Here is a 6,578-nt window from a genome sequence, read left to right on the forward strand (position 1 = left end):
CGCAGTCGCCGACGCCGCCACCGATTGCTCGGAGCGACGCCGGCGGTGCGAGGTGCAGGCTCGTCAGACCCCCCAGCGTAGGGCCGCTCGCGTGCCTTTATTTCTTTCTTTCTCTTTCTTTCTTTCTTTCCCTTATTATCTTAAAGACCGCGCGGGCCCACGGGTTTCATGTAGCCGACCCTCAGCCAGGCGTGGTCCGGGATTGGAAATCCAAGGACCGCAATGTGCGTTCGAAACGTCGATGTTCATGTGTCCTGCAGTTCACATGTCGACGCGCAATTAGCTGCGTTCTTCATCGACCCACGAGCCGAGTGATCCACCGCTCAGGGTTGTTTTTCTCTAGATTCGAGCAGAGCTTCGGGTAGGATGCTACTGCTAGTCCCGTAGGACAGGTAGTTGTTATTTTTCGAGGGGGAGCTGCCCCCAGAACAGCGGCACGGTCAGACCGCGCTCCCCTCTCGTTCAAGCGCCGCCGAAACGGCCTTGCGTGGGCAGATAAAGTGGCTTTAAGCCCAGTGCTCGCGGTCGCGCGGGTTGTCCTTGGATCCCTGAGGATCCTCGGAGCCCGCGTGCCGCCGGCACCCACTCACCATCTTTCGCTCCTACTTCCCACCTCGAGGCGGGACGGTCTTGCCGTCCCCCTCCGGGGGATTACTTCGCCGACCTGGACACCTCAGGCCGACGACGTTATCTCCGAGATCCGGCCGCTGCCAGGAAGAGCCGGTCCAATCACAGGCGAGATTACGCCTTCCGCAGAGCCCCGTTCATCTGGTTCATTCTTAATGCCTTCCTTTTATTAATTTTTGATGCGTCTTCCCCTCATTCGGGGGGAGACGGTGCGACTTTCGCCGACCGGTCCCCCCTCAGGTTGACGTCATCTATTTTTCAGTCATCAGTAGTGGTCACATATTATGATGCGTCTTCCCCCTCATGCGGGGGGAGTCGGTGCGACTTTCGCCGACCGGTCCCCCCTCAGGTTGACGTCATCTATTTTTCAGTCATCAGTAGAGGTTGTATTATCATGAATGACCAGACACGGGTACTTCCACGAGAAGGCGGTCCACTCGCAAGCGAGATTACGCACTCCCCCAGAGCCAGCAACCGTACTCGGTTTCTTAATGCCTTCCTTCTCTGTTCGGTCACTCTCGGTGCCGTTAATGATCCTTCCGCAGGTTCACCTACGGAAACCTTGTTACGACTTTTACTTCCTCTAAATGATCAAGTTCGGGCATCTTCCCGGTGGAATCGAAGGGCCGAAACCCCGCGCCCACCGGTCCGAAGACCTCACTAAATCATTCAATCGGTAGTAGCGACGGGCGGTGTGTACAAAGGGCAGGGACGTAATCAACGCGAGCTTATGACTCGCGCTTACTGGGAATTCCTCGTTCATGGGGAACAATTGCAAGCCCCAATCCCTAGCACGAAGGAGGTTCAGCGGGTTACCCGGACCTTTCGGCCAGGGAGGACACGCTGATTCCTTCAGTGTAGCGCGCGTGCGGCCCAGAACATCTAAGGGCATCACAGACCTGTTATTGCTCAATCTCGTGCGGCTAGAAGCCGCCTGTCCCTCTAAGAAGATTAGGAGTCGCCGGTAGCACAGAGGATACCGGATGCGACTATTTAGCAGGCTAGAGTCTCGTTCGTTATCGGAATTAACCAGACAAATCGCTCCACCAACTAAGAACGGCCATGCACCACCACCCACCGAATCAAGAAAGAGCTCTCAATCTGTCAATCCTCCCGGTGTCTGGGCCTGGTGAGGTTTCCCGTGTTGAGTCAAATTAAGCCGCAGGCTCCACTCCTGGTGGTGCCCTTCCGTCAATTCCTTTAAGTTTCAGCTTTGCAACCATACTTCCCCCGGAACCCAAAAGCTTTGGTTTCCCGGAAGCCGCCCGCCGAGTCATCGGAGGAACTTCGGCGGATTGCTGGCTGGCATCGTTTATGGTTAGAACTAGGGCGGTATCTGATCGCCTTCGAACCTCTAACTTTCGTTCTTGATCAGAGAAAACATTCTTGGCAAATGCTTTCGCTTCTGTCCGTCTTGCGACGATCCAAGAATTTCACCTCTAACGTCGCAATACGAATGCCCCCGTCTGTCCCTTTTGATCATTACCTCGGGGCTTCCGAAAACCAACAAAATAGAACCGAGGTCCTATTCCATTATTCCATGCACTCGGTATTCAGGCGGCTGCTGCCTGCTTTAAGCACTCTAATTTGTTCAAAGTAAAAGTGCCGGCCCATCGTGACACTCGGTCAAGAGCACCGCGACGGGATTGTGTAGGCCCTCCCCGAGACGACCCGAGGCGTGGGAGCGTCGCCGCCCCCATCGCCCGCGGGCGCCGGCTCGGGCCACCGGCAGGACGTCCGCACGTGCGTGCCAGTTAGACACCGACGGGCGGTGAACCGGCAGCGTGGGACACAAGTCCGACTACGAGCTTTTTAACCGCAACAGCTTTAATATACGCTATTGGAGCTGGAATTACCGCGGCTGCTGGCACCAGACTTGCCCTCCAATGGATACTCGTTAAAGTCTTTAGAGTGTACTCATTCCGATTACGGGGCCTCGGATGAGTCCCGTATCGTTATTTTTCGTCACTACCTCCCCGTGCCGGGAGTGGGTAATTTGCGCGCCTGCTGCCTTCCTTGGATGTGGTAGCCGTTTCTCAGGCTCCCTCTCCGGAATCGAACCCTGATTCCCCGTTACCCGTTACAACCATGGTAGGCGCAGAGCCTACCATCGACAGTTGATAAGGCAGACATTTGAAAGATGCGTCGCCGGTTCGTAGACCGTGCGATCCGCCTCCATTTATTCAGAGTCACCAAGGCAAACGGCCGCGTGAGCGACCGATTGGTTTTGATCTAATAAAAGCGTCCCGACCGTCTCCGGTCGGGACTCGGTTGCATGTATTAGCTCTAGAATTACCACAGTTATCCAAGTAACTGTCCACCATCTAAGGAACCATAACTGATTTAATGAGCCATTCGCGGTTTCACCTTAATTTGGCTTGCACTGAGACATGCATGGCTTAATCTTTGAGACAAGCATATGACTACTGGCAGGATCAACCAGGGAACCGAAGACTCACTTGGAGCTCGTTCCTCCCCCTCCACGCGGTCCCGGATGGGTCCGGCGAGGGGGTCCAGTTCATACTTCAACGCTCGCACTCCGTGCGCCCCTGCGAGCAGGGGCCACTTCGTGCCGTTAGGGGGACGCCACGTGAGCGCCCCCAGAACCGTGGTGCCATTAGGGCACCCTTCCCTCTCTTCACTCGACATGCATAAGCGCCGAAGCGCCGTTTGGCATCGCGAGTCTAGCACGCGCCCGGACTACGAGTGAGTCGGTTGCAGTGTGTCCACGATACGCCGCCTATAGACCGTGTCCGGGGGACAGAGGGCCGCGGCATCGCGGTGGCGAAGGGTTTGCCGGGAAGGGGAACGAAGCCGGCCTTTTTCGTAAAATCGTTCCCCTGTTGCTTGCCGGGAAGGTGGACGAACCCGGTCTCTCTCGTAAAATCGTCCACCTGCTGCTTGCCGGGAAGGGGAACAAAGCCGGTCTTTTTCGTAAAATCGTTCCCCTGTTGCTTGCCGGGAAGGTGGACGAACCCGGTCTTTATCGTCAAATCGTCCACCTGCTGGTTGCCGGGAAGGGGAACGAAGCCGGCCTTTTTCGTAAAATCGTTCCCCTGTTGCTTGCCGGGAAGGAGGACGAACCCGGTCTTTATCGTCAAATCGTCCTCCTGTTGCTTGCCGGAAAGGGGAACGAAGCCGGCCTTTTTCGTAAAATCGTTCCCCTGTTGCTTGCCGCGAAGGTGGACGAACCCGGTCTCTCTCGTAAAATCGTCCACCTGCTGCTTGCCGGGAAGGGGAACGAAGCCGGTCTTTTTCGTAAAATCGTTCCCCTGTTGCTTGCCGGGAAGGTGGACGAACCCGGTCTCTCTCGTAAAATCGTCCACCTGCTGCTTGCCGGGAAGGGGAACGAAGCCGGTCTTTTTCGTAAAATCGTTCCCCTGTTGCTTGCCGGGAAGGTGGACGAACCCGGTCTTTATCGTCAAATCGTCCACCTGCTGCTTGCCGGGAAGGGGAACGAAGCCGGCCTTTTTCGTAAAATCGTTCCCCTGTTGCTTGCCGGGAAGGAGGACGAACCCGGTCTTTAACGTCAAATCGTCCTCCTGTTGCTTGCCGGAAAGGGGAACGAAGCCGGCCTTCTTCGTAAAATCGTTCCCCTGTTGCTTGCCGGGAAGGTGGACGAACCCGGTCTTTCTCGTAAAATCGTCCACCTGCTGCTTGCCGGGAAGGGGAACGAAGCCGGCCTTTTTCGTAAAATCGTTCCCCTGCCGGGCGGAGGACGGACCCGGGCTTTTCTTCCGTCAGTTGTGTCCTCCTGATGTATCCAGACACCACCCAAGGCTCAGGAATCGTCTTATGCGGAAAAAGGGCCAATTTATCAGCGACGCATCCGTTAGTTCAACTAGAGGAAGTGTGAAATTTTCCTACAAAATAAGGTGCCAGCGCGGCGTTTTCAGGGGAGACTCGTAACGTCTGAGCCTCAGAGAGCGCGACCCGGCCGAATGCGAGCGGCAGGTCCCCTAAAATCGGCCTACCTAACACGCACGGATGGGACTTTGAAATCTGAAGACGTGGAGGGCACGAACGGGAATATATATGCGGCAGAAGCCAGAGACACCGCCGGCAGCCTCACCGTGACCGCACGAGAAGTCGTCACTTGCGCCAATCTTGCACTCGAGTGCCGAGTCACCTACGAGCAGACCCCTGCTTCTGCCTGTCCATTGAGGGCAGCCGAGCACGCGATTCCCCAGGAGACGGACTTCTGTACACTTGTGCCCCTCTTGCCCTAAACGGGGTTCGAGCAGCGCGGGGAGAGGAATTCAGTCCCCGGCGGATGCGCGCTCGTTCTAAGTGCAGCTTCCGAGAGGCCGCCCGTGAAGGCCATCACTTGTGCCACTCTTGCACTCGGAATCGAGTGCCGACTCGAACCGGAGCCTCCGCCGGCCACTGCGTGGGTTGACGGGCGCCGACCCCGATGAAGACGGCGATCGGTGCACATGTGCCCCCCATGCCCTAAACGGGGTTCGAGCAGCGCGGGGAGAGGAATTCAGTCCCCGGCGGATGCGCGCTCGTTCTAAGTGCAGCTTCCCAGAGGCCGCCCGTTAAGGCCTTCACATGTGCCACTCTTGCACTCGTAGATGAGTGCCGACTCGAGCCCGAGTCTCCGCCGGACACCGCGCGTGATGACGTGCGCCAACCCCGATGGACACGGCGGTCGGTGCACTTGTGCTCCACTTGCCCTAAACGGTTGCAAGTAGAGCGGGCCGAGGCCAGCAGTCCCCCGGCGGATGCGCGCTGGTTCTAAGTGCAGCTTCCCAGAGGCCGCCCGTGAAGGCCGTCACGTGTGCCGCTCTTGCACTCGGAATCGAGTGCCGACTCGAACCGGAGCCTCCGCCGGCCACTGCGTGGGTTGACGGGCGCCGTCCCCGATGAAGACGGCGATCGGTGCACATGTGCCCCTCTTGCCCTAAACGGGGTTCGAGCAGCGCGGGGAGAGGTCTTCAGTCTCCCGCGGATGCACGCTGGTACTAAGGGCCGGCTCACAGAAGCCACCTGTAAAGGCCGTCACATGTGCCACTCTTGCACTCGTAGTCGAGGGCCGACTCGAGCCCGAGCCTCCGCCGGACACCGCGCGTGTTGACGTGCGCCAACCCCGATGGACACGGCGGTCGGTGCATTTGTGCCCCACTTGCACTAAACGGTTGCAAGTACACCGGGCCGAGGAAAGCATTCCCCCGCGGTTGTCCGCTGGTACTAAGTGCAGCTTCCCAGAGGCCGCCCGTGAAGGCCGTCACGTGTGCCACTCTTGCACTCGGAATCGAGTGCCGACTCGAACCGGAGCCTCCGCCGGCCACTGCGCGGGTTGACGGGCGCCGACCCCGTTGAAGACGGCGATCGGTGCACATGTGCCACTCTTGCCCTAAACGGGGATCGAGCGGCGCGGGACGAGGCCTGCAGTCCCCCGCGTTGCCCGGTGGTACTGAGGGCAATCTCCCAGAGGCCGCCCGTGAAGGCCGTTACTTGTGTCACTCTTGCACTCAGTGCCCTGTGCCGACTCGAACCCGAGACTCGGCCGGTCTTCGCAGGCAACAGCGCGGGTTGACCACAAATTACACGGCGGTCGATACACTTGTGCCCCTCTTGCCCTAAACGGTCGCAAGTAGCGCGGGCCGAGGCCTGCAGTCCCTCGCTGTTGTCCGCTGGTACTAGGGGCAGCTTCCCAGAGGCCGCCCGTGAAGACCATCACTTGTGCCACTCTTGCACTCAGGCTCGAGTGCCGACTCGAACCCGAGACTCGACCAGTCTTCGCCGGCCACTGAGCGGGGTGACGGGCGCCGACCCCAAAGGACACGGCGGTCGGTGCACTTGTGCCACTCTTGCCCTAAACGGGGATCGAGCGGCGCGGGTCGAGGCCTGCAGTCCCCCGCGTTGCCCGGTGGTACTGAGGGCAATCTCCCAGAGGCCGCCCGTGAACGCCGTTACTTGTGTCACTCTTGCACTCAGTGTCCTGT

At 58.6% G+C, this 6,578-nt stretch overlaps 2 non-coding genes across 2 annotated transcripts; both read right to left on the reverse strand.

Annotated features, from left to right (window-relative positions):
- Positions 1-175: 175 nt before the first annotated feature.
- Positions 176-331, reverse strand: LOC147870657 (5.8S ribosomal RNA). Its single transcript, XR_015533268.1, has one exon. It is a non-coding gene; the product is annotated as a 5.8S ribosomal RNA (ribosomal RNA).
- Positions 332-1,155: 824 nt separating this feature from the next.
- LOC147870658 (small subunit ribosomal RNA) lies at positions 1,156-3,073 on the reverse strand. Its single transcript, XR_015533279.1, has one exon. It is a non-coding gene; the product is annotated as a small subunit ribosomal RNA (ribosomal RNA).
- Positions 3,074-6,578: the final 3,505 nt, after the last annotated feature.

The sequence above is a fragment of the Zootermopsis nevadensis genome, unplaced genomic scaffold (genome assembly GCF_977971745.1).
Source record: "Zootermopsis nevadensis isolate Lab colony 2312 unplaced genomic scaffold, Znev_1.0 Znev_ptg000236l, whole genome shotgun sequence".
Classification (NCBI taxonomy): domain Eukaryota; kingdom Metazoa; phylum Arthropoda; class Insecta; order Blattodea; family Termopsidae; genus Zootermopsis; species Zootermopsis nevadensis.